General features: G+C 38.3%; 1 long non-coding RNA gene across 1 annotated transcript in view; it reads left to right on the forward strand.

Moving 5' to 3' along the window:
• LOC108449785 overlaps positions 1–15,527 on the forward strand; it is a 54,901-nt gene that overhangs the window by 24,984 nt on the left and 14,390 nt on the right. Inside the window, exon 3 of the long non-coding RNA XR_001866073.1 lies at positions 5,350–5,541. This is a non-coding gene — a long non-coding RNA (uncharacterized LOC108449785). The remainder of the gene's footprint in view (positions 1–5,349; positions 5,542–15,527) is intronic.

A 15,527-nucleotide genomic window follows, 5' to 3' on the forward strand; every position in this document is an offset into this window, starting at 1 on the left:
GAGGGTCACTGGAGGGAATGTCTGTGCCTGGGCAAGGAGATGACTTGCATGGTTTCCAACTCCAGTATTTATGACTCTATGATTATTGGTAAGGAATGAGGTAGAGAAAGACACAGCAGTTGATGCATTAGGATGCTACTTAATTTTCATTACGTGTCTCTTCAGATGGAAAATGAGACCTTTTAACCTTCTAGCAAGCTCCCTGCTGGAACCTCCATTGTGGATTCTGTAAAAATGAGGCTGTTTAGACACTTAAGGATGCTTATTCATCCTTTGTGTGAGTGGCTGTTAAATGGTGCTGCTATGTTTATATCTAATATTTAGATACTTGGATTCTGCTTGTGCAGAGGCAGTAGCAGCCCCAATGGGATAGGCAGTACTGCGGAGAGCAGTAAAGATGCTTCTGTCAGGGTATCTTGGCTAGTCTTTGTTCAGAGCAGGATAGCAATTATAAACATAGACTTTGAGGGGTAAGTATGAAAATTAAAGGGTCAGTTACATTTGCAAGGGAAAAGAAGATTCTGTAGCTTGATTAGTCGTAAGGCCATCTCAGATAAATATTTTTTTTCTTTCTGTGATTATTTCTAAGACACTTGACTCTTTGTTACAAGCAACAGAACAAACTCAAGTCTTACTATGATATCCATTCATTAAGTGCAACTTTTCCCTGCTTCTTCCTAAATGTGACTCCTCCTTTAGTTTCAATCTCGAAGCAGTATCATGTAATAACAGAATAAAACTTTATTTCAACTATCTGTGTGCATATAGGCCCCAAATGCTTGGAGGAGCAGCAGAAAATACTATTTTGTCTGTGACTTTTAACAGGCAAAAGAAAAAGTGACATCAATTATATTTGACGTGTGGACATTATACATCAAATAATTACATTTCATGGCTTCTCCTTTTGTGGAAAAGAAATGCCATTATAAAAATAGTTTCCATGGGGTGAGATTTTCAAAAGAACCAAGCATCCACAATTGGGACCAGATTTCTAGAAGGCTTTAGCTTTGGCATAGAAATAAGTGTCCAGATGTCCTAAGAGCTCTAAACACTAGATTGTGAGCATTTATAAAAATCTGGCCTGTATTTAAGAGCATAAATGGGAGCTGAGCTCTTTGGAAAAATCTCACCTCCATGCTGGGTGTTGAGCTGGCTTGAAAAAAGTCTTGGTCTGAGGCTGTTTTGGTGGGGGGATTGTTGTTTGTTTCGGGGTTTTTTGGTTTCGTTTTGTTTAGAGATTTTTTCTGTTGTTTTTAAAAGAGAACTGGTCTTGCATGTCATTAAGTTGTTTACTGGTTTTGTGGAGCTTTTCACTTCTAAGCACATATTTCAGTTCATCCATCCAAACAGTCCAGTTGCCTTTAAGCAATATTGATGTACTTAAAACTAATCATGCCCTTTTCTGGGCTGGAGATTGAATTTACCATTTGAAATACCTCCCTGTTTAGCTGTGAAATGTACACTATCTTTACCAACATGGCCACATGTGTGGAGGAGGTGTGACTGAATGGGAGCCAGTCAGAGTAAAGAAAAGCTTTTTTCAGTGCCTGTGTAACTCTGATAATGTCTTTTCAAAAAGCTCTAAATATTGCAGTTGAGCCACAAATAAACATAAGAAAGTTCTTCTAGGTAAAGTAGTGACAACATTTCTTCTGGACCTGTGCAGCAAGAGTTGAGTAGGCCGGAAATGTGCTGGAGCAAGTCCAGAGAAAGGCAATGGAGCTGGTGGAGGGTCTAGAGAGTAAGTCCTATGAGGAGAAGCTGTGGGAACTGGGGGTGTTTAGTCTGGAGAAAAGGAGACTCAGAAGTGGCCTTACCACTCTCCACAACTACCTGAAAGGAGGCTGTAGCCAGGTGGGGGTCAGTCTCTTCTCACAGGTAAGAAGTGACAGGACAAGAGGAAACGGCCTCAAGATGTGCCTGGGGAAGTCCAAGATGGACATCAGGAAGAATTTTTTCCCTGAAAGGGTGGTTAAGAATTGGAACAGACTGCCCAGGGAGTTGGTGGAATCATCAATCCCTGGACGGGTTCAAGAAGCAGCTGAACATGGCACTCAGCGATGAGGTCTAGCTTAAAAGGTGGTGATCAGTCAAAGGTTGGATTAGATGATCTTGGAGGCCTTTTCCAACCTAGATGATATTGTGATTCTGTGAAAATGGACCTAAACCAAAGGAAACAGGATACTTGTATACCAAAAAAAAAAATACTCAGGCTGTAAAGTCTTTTCAGAAAGTTGTTCTAAAGAACAATGAGAATGGGCACCCTCCATTCCCTCTGAAGCCCGAGTGTTGGTTAGAGCATTGAAGGGTAAGGTAATATATCTTCTATTTCTTTTAGAGGAATATATATCTACTTTAGGTATCAATTCAGCTTTACACAATAATTTAGTCATACTTGTAAATGGCATTCCAACAAAAAAGGTCATCATATTTGACAGCATTGGATTGACTTATGGAAAACTAAGGCTGACTTTCTGGTGTTAAAAATGTTAACCCTTTTCCAGCGGCTACTGATGCCAGGAATCTGCTACAAGTTTCCATGAAAGTGGGAGGAGATAGGAACGTATAACTGCCTATAAAATAAGCAGTTCTTTCAGAAAATCACAGCAAAACTTACTTTGAATCTTGCATCCTATACATAAGCCTAAAAATGTTATCAGATATTGAAAAGGCATGGACAACAGCTCTTGTACAGGATTGAATGGATTGCAGGTCAGGTGATCTCAAGGTTGGCTGATGGATGAGATAAACACCTCTCATCACTATGCTGGATCAATCCTTGCTTAAGTACTAGATTTATGACTGCTTCTCCCATCCATTTTCAGATTCTATCATTGTTTCTGCTTTGGCTCTGGGCCAAATGAAGTTGTTCTTCTATAAGTCAATGTTTAGAGCCCCAGGTCTTGGAGTAGAAAGTGATTTCGCAACCTCTGCTCTCAATTAAACGAAAATACAATTTTTGTGAATCAGTGTTTGTCAGTGTATAGCACGTACTACCTTCACATGTCCACTCCCTGTTCTCAGGGCTTTCAAAAAATGGGTCACTGCAACATATAATCCTGACTGGAATATTTTCTGGAGATGACTTGACCTGACTCTTAATTTCTAATTCTTCAGATCCCAGCTTTTGGTAACAGAAAGAATAAAGGGACAGGATGAGCAGTTCTGTCACAGGCATCCAATTTCGCTTCACAGCTGAAGCCACCACATCTCACAGCCCCCATGATTTTTTGGAAGCATTGCAGTGTTTTCCTTCCACAGAAAACCTGAAATTTCATGGGCTGATGGAGATTCCAATTCAGCCGGCAGCTACTGTGTTGAAATGCCACCCAGGTGTGGGTGTGGCCAAGCTGTGACAGAGAGGTCAACACCTTCCAACATCTCCAGGTCTGCCAATCTCAGAGCTAGAGAAACCCACAGGGAACATTTTTCGTCTTCTACGTAAACTTCTTTGGGAGCAGTTTTTTTCCAGCAGAAAGTTGCTAAGCATTTCCATACAACAGCTTCATTTTGACCATCAGCAGCACTGTGCAGGCAGACTGCTGTGTCAGGCAGCTACTATGAACACGTGTCTTGGAGCTCCACCAAGCTTTTTTCCCTTAGAGATATTGTTCATTTCTGCTGGAGGTACTGAATAGCACGGTAGCTCTTGCCAAAACACTTCCTTGTACATTTACTTTGCATGTATGAAATAACTATTCCTCTAGCATTTATCCACCCCTATTCACCTGCCTTTTCTTTTTTTTTTTAGAAATATATTGTCAGTAGTGAATTAAAAAGGCAAAAAGTGTTGTTTAGCCTATCTGTAGGGAGAACACCACAAAACAGAAAGCATATGCAAAACTAACCCAGCCCAGCACTGACAGCCGAACTAATCATCATAAAGGTATTCAGCATGAATGTCTTTCAGTAGATGGGTCCACAAAACTGTGGTCCACAAAACATGTATGCACACTTTTTTTAACCTCATGTGCCAACAGAAGTCCATGCAGACTTTCTGTGGTCTGGTAAGAAAAAGCTTGGGTGCAGCAGCATGACTCCTTATTTGAGTATCCACATCCACTGATCTCCCTCAGGCAACCACTACTGCAAACTCTCAGACAGGAGCAGAACCTTGCAATTCCAAAGCAGGCATTTAAGTGGGAGGAGCAGCCTTCTCCGCCTCTCCTAAATTCTTGCACAAAACCTTTACTGAGGAAAAAGTGAACCACAATCACAAGTTCTGAATTCAATAGAATTTCTAAATCCAGAGCAAAGTAGTTCTTCTCTCATGCTAAGAGCCTGTGAAGATTATTTCACTAAGCAAAAATCTTGATCTCTGAAAGGCCTGTGAATAATATCACAGCTGAAAATTTTTCGGGGATATTAATTTGCCATCTGAAAACAGATTCACTGATGTAAAAATATCTTGAAAGACAATGATACAATATATCAAGGCAATAATGCAAAAAAGTATACTTAGCTGTCACCAACATGAAGCAATTTGATAAAATAATTACCTGAAATTACATTTACTGGAGTTTTTAAACAGGTATTTTAATTTATTTAAGGTTTATCTGGGATGTCAGTGTCCCAGTCTAAGCTGAAATAAAATTTCAGTTTAGATTTGTCTCTTGCATGGAATTTAAAGACTAATTCCTCAGTATGAAAATTACTAATGGAAATAAAGTTTTTATTCTAATGTGTAGATGTGCAGCACTGGGGCCTGCTAGGAACTAACAGAAATGAAGCACTTAAATGCTGACATAGAGGAGGGGACTCACTTCCTTCTTCTGTGATTTAATCTTGAACTTGAAGAGTATCTTTAAAGGACTGCATATATAAATAATGATCACGTAATGCACTTAATAAGCAGTCATTTGCTGAGTGCTGTCTATACAGTTACTTCTAGCTGGAATGCTGGTCCTGAATATTTGAATTCCCTCTTTTGCCTTTCACCTCCTTCTTTTCTGCCAAGTTGCAATTTCCATACTGGGTTATATCAACAGTGGTGGGAATAATGCTTCTAACTGCATTTCAACTTCTATTAAAAACAAACGTTTCCACATAAATCTGCTAATGTAAGGCATGGTATTACTTACTTACTTTTTTTTTCCCTGTTAATGATGAAAACAAATGAGTAAGATTTATCTCTTTGACAAGTCATGTGGGTGTGAATCTTTAATTAGCATATAACAGGTTTAGACTTCAAGTCCCTATAGGCGTGGGAATCACTTAAAGAAGAAAATCCCACTTGGTAAATCTTTGGCTTAGGAAGCCAAGAATGTTATTTTAAGAGATACCTGTAAAGATGAAGATTGCAATCTTTGTGCATGTCAAGGTAAAAAAGCAAGCTATTTCATCTCCCAGAAACTCGGTGACCATACTTTGATGACAGGCCAGATGGCAGCTGTTCCCCTAGCCTGGTGCCAAGAAAGATGATTGGAGCTGCAATTTACCTTCCGTGGTGAAGCTCAATGCTGGAGCATACCACAGCTGCGGATTTGGCTGCTGCCAGTAGGTGTGTGCACAGTTGGTTTCCTCCCAATTTGGATTCATCAGGTAAGAGGCTGTATCAGTACCCAGCAATTATGAAATTGGCATGCGTTGGATTGTTTACTCACAGTAATATTCCTACTGGACTTTATTAAAACACCATCTGTTGTCAGTACAGACAAAGAATCAAACCAGAAATATCCATGGAGAGAAAGTGTGTATGTGCACGTGTGCATGTGTGTGTGTGTTCAGCTGTGTTGCAGGATCAGGTCACATTTCATATTCTCTTTTCTTCTTTCCTCTTCCTCTACAGGTAGCTTTTCATAAAATGCCTACATTCCTAATCAATTTTTTTCCCCTTTCCTAATGTCACATAGAAAAAAAAAAATTAGAGTGGAAAAAAATAAAAGCTGGTCAAAGGGAAGTTATACCTCTGTGAGTCATGCTGGAATGGAAATAAATGAGTCTTTGCATATGGGTGGAACAACATTAACTTTACTACAAATTAAGGCTGAAATCGTTGAAGAAAAAGTCATCTGACTGAATGATGTTCAGTTAGAACTTCTGAGTTAATGTGTAGTATACAGGGTGAGTAATAAAGGATATTTGCCAATAATAATATCTTTAGGGCTTGAGAAAAAAAGGGGACTAGCTTTTACAATCAGCTGTTTGCTCTTGATTACTTTTTTTCTTTAATCTTTCAAATGGGGATCAGATATTCTTAATACACAGCTGGTCTCCACAAATGGCCAAGGATAATTTTTCCTATATCTACATATAATTCCAGGTGAAATTAATTAGTTGGAATTCTTCATCAGGTAAAACACTAATAAAATATGATGCAAGTAATTAAAAATGCAAATACAGGGAAGAGAGCAGTAAAACTTAGATATGTCATTTCAGTCCTACAAAAAGGCATCTGTCAATTTAGATCTTTAGTGCATGCACTCACACATACACATACACAAAAAAACCCTTTAAAAATAAAAATGTAAACAAGTCCCAGTTCACGTCGTAAGATTAAAGCTGTAATAAAGGCAGAGAACACAAGCCAAGAACATCCCCTGGGAGAAGGAGGAAAGTGCGTTAAAATGCTTGGGTTGTTTATGGACTAAGTGTTTGGAGATCTCTCGGTGCTGAATGAAGGAGTTGGGATATTTTAGAGGACCCACAGGGAGGTTATTTACTACTATGGGGAGTCACTAAAGCCTGTTTTGCTCACTATACCCAGCCATCAGAAAGAAAATATTAGTCCTAATATAAGTGCGTGCAATCTACCACCTGTGGTGGGATTGTGCATAGTCGAGAGGGAGGGGATTTGCCCCAAATATGAGCCCATCCTTGTTGCACTATTTAATTTCATCCTCATGTGGACCAAAGTTCTTCCCTAAGTTAAAGCCACATAGCCATTGCAGAAGTTTGACTCTGGGCAGGGTAGAGCATAATTTCCATGCCTAAGATATAATTCCCTCCCTTTGTTTTCATCATCATCATCATCATCATCACTGCTCCTCTACCAAATTACTTAAACCCTGTATGCTTAAGTCTTGTAGCCTACTCTGCCAAGCCTAAAATGGACCCACTGCATTAAAGCAGTAATCTCTCCAGCAGTAATGTCCCCAAAATCTAGGCCCTTGTTTTTTGAAGCTCACGGAGGACTAATCTCCTCAAGTTTATACCAATATTCATGAAATCAGGAGTTACAGTACTTTGTTTTTGTGCTTCAGTTTTATGTATCTATTTTTAATCCTGATGAGAGGAATGTAATATTTTGCCTTGACTTATGTCCTATGTAGAACCTTTTTTTTTTAATCATCTTAATAGTAATAATCTCAGTAGTTAGACACTAGAAGACGTTGCCCAGAGAAGTTCTGGATGCCCTGTCCTTGGAAGTGTTTTAGTGATTTGATTGTCTTCATTTGCTCTGATAATACTTACATGCAAAAACAAAACTTCCCAATAGTGTCAAGCTTTCTGAAGAAGAAGGAAGATAGTTCCCGTAGCAAAATACATTTTTATTCTGTGTATCCAGTCAGTCTCCAAGCCTCCTCTGTGGGGGTGATAGGCAGGGAAGAGAGGGGAAAAAAAAGTAGACTTGCAAAATGGAGCTGCCAACTGTTCCACAACAGATAGATTTTTATGGCCCACAGGTCCATTAGAAATTCAACAGAAGCAACTAATTACAAGAACCAAACAATCCTCCTCCCCAAAGTGCAGCATGCAGAAATGACCTGTTAGGAAGATGGATGCCAAATATGTTTGCCAGCAGCAGGGCCAGAGTTTGCCCCACATGGGAACTGGGAGGGCACCGCTGGCACACAGGCTGCCTCCTGCCCTACCTGTGCATCAACACTTCCAGAATAGTCTGCCACGCTGTGCACTGCAAACATGCTGAGGCTGTATAACATCTGTGCCAGCACTTCTGCATCCTTATAAATCATTTCCCAGCTCTTGCCGGGACAACAAGGAAGAAAATGTTGGCATATAAATGTGAATCACTGTATGTCCTATGGAATAGAATAATAATTGTGTTGATTTACCAGCCATGCACTGTTCCCAGGGATGGCTGGGAAATATTGGCAAAGAAAGGACTGTACATCCAGCAAAAGAACAGATTTGCTGAACTTTATAAAAATGGTTGGAATAATCAGATGCTTCTGTCTAGGAGACTTGTTTCCTGTTAGACTGAGTGTGAGGGCTTCACCTCACTGCTGGTTGAAATGTAATGACTTCACCTCTAGTCATGTTCAAAATAAAAGTGTCCAGAGACATTATTTAATCAGTTACACGGTGAGCATAGATGGGCAATTTTTTCCCCCTCCTATGTGTGGTTGTGGATACCTCTGAAGTCACTGGCTGCATGCATTCCCTGTGCATTTAATCTCAATTGAGGTCAACGTTAAAACTTTCACTGGGACCAAGGTTTTATCCACCAAATCTAAAATAATTTTTTGACCATAACTGTGAAGCCTATGACCCACTTTGCAGGCTTTTGTATAGTTTTTTCTCTCAAATTTTTATTTAAGATAATCTCACTATCATGTTTAGTATCTCACCACCTACAAATGTGTTACGAAAAGAATGTGGTAATTCTAGCACACAGTAAGAACATCAACCTAGAGCTACACCAATGGGAGGAAATGCACTCAATTCATACTTTCTCATTAGCTTCCAGCAAGAACACTTTGTTTAATTTTCCATACCGTATTGACCACAATAAACTATGTAAAGCAATTTTACAAATGTTTCAGGATTTTATGGAAGACTGACAGACTTTTCTTGCATGACAGTTACAATGCTAAAAATTCCTGTCAAGATATACAATGACATTTCATAATACTTTATTCTCTCAAAATTCCCTATGTTCTGCACCTGTACTTTTTGAACACACAACCGCCCAAACACACATAGTCTAGTACATTTCATCACATTATCTGTTCCAGTTGTACTGCTGAAGCTGAAAAACTTTCTTGTCACACCATGCGCCAGGGGCTGAATTCACACCTCATAGCACAAGCATGAAATATCATGTGATACAAAGTTTTGTTCTAAGGCATCTAGACCTAAGTGTGAAAAATATGCACCACCTGTGAAATAGCACATTGTATTTCAAAGCAATACTGTAGCATTAGTTTGAATACCTTTAAAGTATTTTTTTCTGGTTTTACTTATATTTTTATGACAGATATTTTTGAGGATTTTCTTAGGTTCCAGTATTTTTTCCATGTATATGGCTCTTTTATTGTGAAAGATCCAGACACTTCATAATTTTTGAGTGTGTGCATGGCTGAGAGTAGTAATGTTCCAGATCAAAATTAAAAATTATGCAAAAATAATAAGATTTTTGTCAAAACTATGTCAAACAAAAGCAGGTATTAGGCTCAGTAACAAATTTTCCATAATTATATACACAGAATATTGTGTATTACATGCTACTTTATACTAATCTTATATACTTCATTCTTCTACATTATACAGTACTATTATATACAATTATTATATAGTATTTCATGAACAATCAGTACCTTACTGTGAAGAAGATCACTAAAGGCCGAGGAAAGCAAGGCAAAAAGCATGCAAAGCCAAATATCAAAATCTATTTTTACAATTAAAATAGTGTCATAGTAGCTCTAATGTATAGCACCCTTTATTTTAATGCCTCAAGTGAACAATACCACACTGTAAATTGCACAGCAATCAGGGTATCCAGAATGATAAAAAGATCATATAGTATTTCAAGAAGTTAAACCTTAGACTTTCCAACACATCTCAGACCTAAAAATATTCTTCTTACTTGACATAAATTACTTGAATTCCCATCAAATAATCTAAGCAAATTATATAAGATGCATTTCAGGATGGGACGAGTCATCCTCTGGCAGTGCTGGCCTTCTCTTTAGTGGAACCAAGCAACTTGTTTAGGCTAGAAATTAAGTTCAATCAACTTTAATTCAGACAAGCAGCTAGGATGCAGGAAGAATGTATTTGGGGTCATAAAATGGAGAGTTCTACAGAAGTTACCTTGCTGTTCACTAGAGATGCAGACTAACACAAAAAAGGAGCTGGGTTTGTTGGGGTTTTTTTGGGAGTTCCTGCTCAAGGTGGAGAAACTGTATACAGCTTGGGGTTTGCAGGTTCATATGCCCAAACTGAACATAATTTTTAAAAAGGTATGCCAGATACACATGTTCATGACCTCAGAGTCCATGCCCAAGAATTAATTAAGTACAGTTGAAGAAATGGAAGCTAGGTGTATGGGTCTTCACTCTTACCACATCAAAGAAACCTGGCTGACTAGCGCCAGTCTCAACCCATCTTCTCCCAAAGGAAGATGCGTTTCCTACTTTTCCTGCAGTTCTCCTACTGTTGATGATGAGTATGTCCCCCTATCAACCACTGGATAAAGAGGTATTCAGTACTTACGGTATCACAGCTATAATTCAGACTTCACACTCTGTTTTCTAATAAGGAATAAAAATAAGAAACCATCAGTGCCACTTGGAAGATGTTTGAAAGCTCTGACAAGCAGATTTAGAGCCAATGGTCAGGCATTTTTGGTTCTCATGTGGTCATAAGTCTCCTTCGTAAGAAAGACACAACTGCACACATTCTGTGCAACACATGGAATGCTGCCTATCATCTAACAGTCTATTTCTACCTCCGAAAGACAACAGGTGAATGAAAATGAACTTAACAGCCTCAGGTTTTCCTACCAAACCAAACTCACCAGCATATCAAAGATAGGTTTCCATTGGCAATGCAGCCATCAATGAATTTCCAGCTCTTTTCCCAATACCTTATGCGTCAATACCTAATGTCTGACTTGAAATCAAGCTGGTGAGGTAATGTATGCAGAAGTTAAAGGAAAACAATGTCTAGATAAGGCCATCTGGTAAAAGTAATCCTCAAATCCACACAAATAGACCAAACCTTATAAATACTCAATAAGATAATTTTCATAAATGACATAAAAAAATAAGAGACATTGTTATTTATTGTTGTTATTCTAGCTATTTTAAAAAGTCATGGGTTTTTCTAAGACAAAAAGGTGCTAGGAGACACATAAAAAGAGAGAAGGAGAGAGGTAGAGAGAGGAAAAAATACAGTGTTTTTGGAAACAAGTCACTTTATTGAAGAAATAAATATTTCCTACATAAATGAAAATACTAATCACTGCAGTTTGCATAAAAGCTCTGCTTACGGAATCTGAATAGGAGATATTTCTCTAACTTCTGTGTTTTCCCTGTTCTCTTTTTATTCATCATTTATTTGTTCTTCTGTTCTACTGATCAAAATAGAAAAAGGAATAGAAAACCCAAAAGGTGGGAAGTCAGGCAACTAGGAACTGTAAGCTAAGAAATAAAGCTTTTTTCCGTTTTAAAAAAAACCCCATACAAATCATTTTAAGGAAATCCCAGAATAATCCCACCCATTACCTTGTCCACATTCTCAGCCATTACAAATGGATTTGCTTCTGTTGGTGAAGCTGTGCTTTGCACTGGGATCTTTTAGAAGAACTAACTCTGAACCCTAGTATTCAAATTTGCTACAATTCTCCGTGGCATTCAGGTATGTGGCCCTGGTTGTCATGTCTTCCACCTCTATAGGCATAATGCCAGTAGATACTATTAATAATATGCCAAAATCAAAATGCATTTAGATTCTTAATTATTTTGGTGTTCATATTTTTGTATTTGTTTAAATACAGAAACATGACACGAGATTGAGATGACTTTGAGCTTTAAAAAAAATATTTGTCACTCCATTTTTACGTCTCTTGATCCTCCCTTCTTGATTCCCTGTTTTGTTAATTTATACTTTGCCTGATGCTCTAAGTTCAGCAGTGAAGATATTTCCAGCTTTTCTGGACTGATGGGACCCAAAGTCCTGTTTTACTTTTCTATCTTGTAAATATTCAGACAATTATTGCAATAAAATATGTATATATGTAGGTACTGCACGTTCATTCATTGACTATCTGCAAAAAGCCTAGAAACTCTCTCATGAACATACAATAGAGAAGGGACATTACTTGGTGTTTTCTCTTCAGCATCTCCAATTTTAATGAAAAATCTTTTAATGTGGAGTAAATCCTGATCAGCAATGGAAAAATTCTGCTTCAGAGATTGTTTATTCTGCTTCTGCTACCCCAACCATCAATTTTCATTCTGAAGTACAGCTGAGTTTATCAGTGCTACAGGGATTTTCTCTGAGGACAACAAAACATCCTGAAGAGAAGCAAATAGCTGTGGTATATTGCTGCTTTGTACCAAGCAGGCACCTAAGTTCACCATTTCTGTTGTATAAGTAGCATTTGTCTGTGCTGTGTGGATGCAGCCTAATGACCAGGAAGCAGATTTTTACCAGCAATTATACTAACATGAGTCAATGGTCATTGGTCAGAGACATGGCAAGGCTCCTCAGATCCTGGTGTTTAACAATAGGCCCTTTGCCTTGAATAATTACAAATCTTATATGGCTGACACATCTTAATTCATGAGATCCTGGTGTGTATAATTGGATAGAAGTATGAACTTGATTACACTAGTGAACTTGCTTTCCAGAGGGGGAAAGAAAGTGATAACAGACTTCATTGTCATCAAAGGGTAAAGAAATGTGACAATCTGGGAACCAGTTTTAGGACCCCATCTGCTAAACCAGAGAGAAATCAAGATTTTACAGTTCTATAAATATTTTAGTGTATGCCATCATTTATGAACTCTGGCAGCTATCATAAAATCTCTCTGACTTTTGTTACAACTGCATATAAGGCCAGAAAATTGCATCTCATGGTAAACCATAAAAACCTAAGTAAAAGCACCATTCCTTTCAGTATATTCTAAAAATATACAACCTCCCTGTCAGTACATGGCAGGGTTGTTACCATCCCAAGATGCCTGTTTCTCTCTCATTTTTTTTTATCTGATCTTACCCTGGTCTTTTCAAACCCTTTTGTATTTCAGTATCCTTTTATGTTCCATAAATAACAGCCATCACAGTATAACAGCTGAAATAGCTTTTACTTTGTCACAACGTACTGTAAGCAAGAGACACTTGGGTGATGCTAATGCCCTAGATACAGGAAGAATTTATGCGGACCTTTTCTCTAATTGTTCCTGAAATGATTTTCATTCAGTGGTGAGTTTCTTTAGAGCCCTGAAATAGAGCTAGCCTCAGAGCAGGTTTTGATGCTTTAATCACCCAAGTAGAAAACCTCCGTAAAAAAAAGGATATAAATATAGAATTATCCTGAGATTAACAATGCTCCTTCGAAACTTAAACTCCCAGTCCTGCCCTGTGTTACAAAAAGTCTCTAAAAGACACAGAGATCATGAATCATCAAGTTTTTGATTGCAGAGGCTATTCTGACATTCTAGGTAGCATCTGCACAGCTTGAATTATAAGACAATATTGTTTAAAATAACCTGCCAGTCTGAATAATAGTAATTTACATTTTATCTTTACAAAGTTTCTAGAACACATTTACTTAAACAGGTTTGGGGGAGGTGGTCTGGGAGGGGGGAGGGTGTGGGTGTGTGGTTGTGTGTATAGCCAAACAAGAGAAGAGACAATCACTCTATCAAAAATAAATACAGAAGTTGTCAAAGACCCTTAATTCAAGAAAGGTATTTACCAAATTTAAGACTGAATTTCAGAAGATGTCTAGACAGCACAAGATGTGAAACTTCTGTCATCTCATTTGCAGAGGCAGAACAGAATGGTGAACATTGAAGTGACTGCATATGCAACTATTTCCAAAATAAATGCACAAATCAGGTTTCTGACATGTTCATTACACACCTGATCTGGGCGTATGCCTTTGCAAAGGAAACTGGCTAAAACACTGCACATGTTGCTTCCCCTTTTTGATCCAACAAGACTTCCTGTAGCTCCCAGTATTAGTATGTCTTAAGACCTGCATTTCTTTTAACCAAACATATGCTTTGATCTTTCATAAAAAATACAGAGTTGTCTCACTTGTGTATAGATGGATATATATGTACATACATGTATTTATAGATGCACATTTTGTGCTGTATAAATCAATATATAGAAGGTATTTTTGGACAGTATGGTAGCTATCAGGCTGCATACTTCTTGTTTCATAGCTCTCACAACAGCACAAAACTCATCTACTGAAAGAGAAAGAGGTAAAATTTAAATTAAGTGCTAAGGGGAATGGCCAAAGTGTAAATAGGTAAAAACTTTATCTGTAAACCAGGAAGCTCCAGTATATTCCATCCTGTGGGATCAGTTCCCACTCTGCCTTTAGCAAATTGCTTTGAACTAGATACCAATTTCAGAGCAAAGTGGTACAGAGTTGTGCTGGTGTTGGCTGGGGTAGAGTTAATTTTCTTCATGCTGGCCAGCATGGGACTATGTTCTGGATTTGTGCTGAACACAGGGTTGATACAACAGAGATGTTTTTGTTACTGCTGAGCAGGGTTTGCACAGAGACAAGACCTTTTCTGCTTTTGTACTGCCATACTGGAGAGGGATTTGGGGGTTGGGAGGAGACACAGCCAGGACAGGTGATCCAAACTGACCAAAGAGATATTCCCTATCATATGTATCAGTATGTAAGGCTGAGGGGATGAAGGAAAAGGAGGGATGTTTGAAGATGTTTGTCTTTCCAAGTACCTGTTGCTTGTGATGGGGCCCTGCTCTCCTGAAGATTGCTGAACACCTGCCTGCCCATGGGAAGCAGTAAATGAATTCCTTGCTTTGCTTTTCCTGTTAAATTGTCTTTATGTCAGCCCACAAGTTTTCCTGCTTTTACCCTTCCAATTCTCTCTCTGATCCCACTGGTGTGGAAGTAAACATATGGCTGAGTGGGACTTGGTTGTTGGCTGGGATTAAACCATGACAAGAGTGCAGGAGCAACACTGGTAATAATCCTAATGGTGATCAGAAAAATATACATATGAAAATATATGTGTGAAAATTATAAACAGCTTCACTTAATACTCTCAAGTTTATGTATATGCTGTTTAAGCAAGAGTATTGTAAGATACAACACTCATTTCCCTAAATAAAAAAATTTCTTAAAAATATTAAAATAAGAAATCAATCAATCCATCAATCAGTCTTTCTGCTGTTGAGAACTGCAACCTTTAAAATTAAGATCACTTTTCCCCAGCTCCTACAGGTTCTAACTCAAATGAAGATTGAACCTTCAATTCTTGGGACCTTCAATTCAATAGGACAAATTCTTCGTGTCCCATGGGTGGTGTTAGATCGCAAGTCCCTCATCATTACACTCTATGCAGAAAGCGTCTGCTCAGATTGCTCTTGGTTTGTGGTTAAGATGGGAAGGTGTCCCAACTCATCTGCTAATGTACATGGGATTTCTGAGGAAGCAACAAGACAATCATTCCAGCTTGACCTCATAACACTTTTTATTGTCCCTTCTAGCTTCAACTTCTTTCATCATCATCATCAGCTCCTGCACTACATAGTAAGCAGTGGCATCCTCATTTGCTTATAAGGCCAACACTGTAGTTGACAGTCAAGAAACAAAGAGCACAAATAAACTTTCAAATGTTCTTCAT

The sequence above is a fragment of the Corvus brachyrhynchos genome, unplaced genomic scaffold, assembly GCF_000691975.1.
Source record: "Corvus brachyrhynchos isolate BGI_N302 unplaced genomic scaffold, ASM69197v1 scaffold100, whole genome shotgun sequence".
Classification (NCBI taxonomy): domain Eukaryota; kingdom Metazoa; phylum Chordata; class Aves; order Passeriformes; family Corvidae; genus Corvus; species Corvus brachyrhynchos.